General features: G+C 45.4%; 3 non-coding genes across 3 annotated transcripts; all 3 read left to right on the forward strand.

The window, feature by feature from the left end:
- Positions 1–642: 642 nt before the first annotated feature.
- trnak-uuu lies at positions 643–715 on the forward strand. Its single transcript has one exon. It is a non-coding gene; the product is annotated as a tRNA-Lys (tRNA).
- A 358-nt stretch (positions 716–1073) lies between these two features.
- trnak-uuu lies at positions 1074–1146 on the forward strand. Its single transcript has one exon. It is a non-coding gene; the product is annotated as a tRNA-Lys (tRNA).
- Positions 1147–1733: 587 nt separating this feature from the next.
- trnak-uuu lies at positions 1734–1806 on the forward strand. The gene has a single exon. It is a non-coding gene; the product is annotated as a tRNA-Lys (tRNA).
- The last annotated feature ends 346 nt before the right edge of the window (positions 1807–2152 follow it).

Raw genomic sequence — 2152 nt, forward strand, 5'->3', positions numbered from 1 at the left:
GCATGTAGACAACTATAGCTGGGACTTATTATCTGGAAAGCACTGTAGGGACACGGCATAAAGCCTCACCTTGTCCTAGTTTTAATTTTATACCAGTACCATGAAAAATGACTATTTTACACAGGTTGTTGTGCATGTCTTAGCGTACTTTTTCTAAAACAGCACCACCCCTTGGCGGCAGGCGGCTGCTGCTGCATCACGCCGTAGTTTGACGCAGATGTGTTTTTTTGCTGGTAGATCATGGACTTCCTACTTAAAGCTGGATATCGTTATTTTCAGAATTTTATTGGCTACACGAAGTGCCAGTCATCGGCACAATTGCTTGCGATTGGCTCGGCCTACCCATGAAATAATAGGGGCTGGCCCTTCCTTACAGCGCGGGTGCTCGTTGGCTATTGAAGGCGGTGAAACGGACATGTGAGCTCCTATTGGGTCGGATTTGGTGTCACTCTAAAGGTTAGAGTTCAGAACGTGTTGAACCATGTGAGATTGTGCTATGACTGCCTGGTGAAGATAAAACATTTCTTGAATACAAACTGCAAAGAAAGTGCACAATCCACATAGTCCTCTTTGGTGTAGTGGTATGTAAATTGGGATTTGGACTTAGCGTGATGATTTCCTTGTCAGGCATGTCTTCGTGAAGCCTGGATAGCTCAGTCGGTAGAGCATCAGACTTTTAATCTGAGGGTCCAGGGTTCAAGTCCCTGTTCAGGCGACAAGTTTGTTGCGCCTGCCAGTGTCATTGTTCATGAATGGCACGGTGGTATGTTTGGATGTGCGTGCTACACCCACAAGTCCAAAAGACCCCCTTTACCCTTGTCATTAGCACACACTGCACATATTTGCATCTGTGCTAGCCTGATCATAAATCTGATTGTAATTCGAAGACCACATGCAAATAAGGGTCGACCCTACCCACTCGACAAGTAGGTGGTAATAGACCTAATGCTCATTGTAAACTGTCAAAAGTGCCAGAAGAACAGCAACGTCTCCATTTAAGCAGTGTTATTCTAAGCATAACAGTTTAGCTGCACCACAACAAAGGCACCTGGAGGTTGGCATGTGTTCGTGAAGCCTGGATAGCTCAGTCGGTAGAGCATCAGACTTTTAATCTGAGGGTCCAGGGTTCAAGTCCCTGTTCAGGCTACCAGTTTGTTGCGCCTGCCAGTGTCATTGTTCATGAATGGCACGGTGGTATGCTTGAATGTGCGTGCTACACCCACAAGTCCAAAAAAACCCCTTTACCCTTGTCATTAGCACACACTGCACATATTTGCATCTAAACATGTAAACTGTAGTTTGACGCAGATGTGTTTTTTTGCTGGTAGATCATGGACTTCCTACTTAAAGCTGGATATCGTTATTTTCAGAATTTTATTGGCTACACGAAGTGCTAGTCATTGGCACAATTGCTTGCGATTGGCTCGGCCTACCCACGAAATAATAGGGGCTGGCCCTTCCTTACAGCGCGGGTGCTCGTTGGCTATTGAAGGCGGTGAAACGGACATGTGAGCTCCTATTGGGTCGGATTTGGTGTCACTCTAAAGGTTAGAGTTCAGAACGTGTTGAACCATGTGAGATTGTGCTATGACTGCCTGGTGAAGATAAAACATTTCTTGAATACAAACTGCAAAGAAAGTGCACAATCCACATAGTCCTCTTTGGTGTAGTGGTATGTAAATTGGGATTTGGACTTAGCGTGATGATTTCCTTGTCAGGCATGTCTTCGTGAAGCCTGGATAGCTCAGTCGGTAGAGCATCAGACTTTTAATCTGAGGGTCCAGGGTTCAAGTCCCTGTTCAGGCGATCAGTTTGTTGCGCCTGCCAGTGTCATTGTTCATGAATGGCACGGTGGTATGCTTGGATGTGCGTGCTACACCCACAAGTCCAAAAGACCCCCTTTACCCTTGTCATTAGCACACTTTCACTGCACATATTTGCATCTGTGCTAGCCTGATCATAAATCTGATTGTAATTCAAAGACCACATGCAAATAAGGGTCGACCCTACCCACTCGACAAGTAGGTGGTAATAGACCTAATGCTCATTGTAAACTGTCAAAAGTGCCAGAAGAACAGCAACGTCTCCATTTAAGCAGTGTTATTCTAAGCATAACAGTTTAGCTGCACCACAACAAAGGCACCTGGAGGTT

This window comes from Micropterus dolomieu, unplaced genomic scaffold (assembly GCF_021292245.1).
Source record: "Micropterus dolomieu isolate WLL.071019.BEF.003 ecotype Adirondacks unplaced genomic scaffold, ASM2129224v1 contig_9935, whole genome shotgun sequence".
In the NCBI taxonomy this organism is placed as follows: Eukaryota; Metazoa; Chordata; class Actinopteri; order Centrarchiformes; family Centrarchidae; genus Micropterus; species Micropterus dolomieu.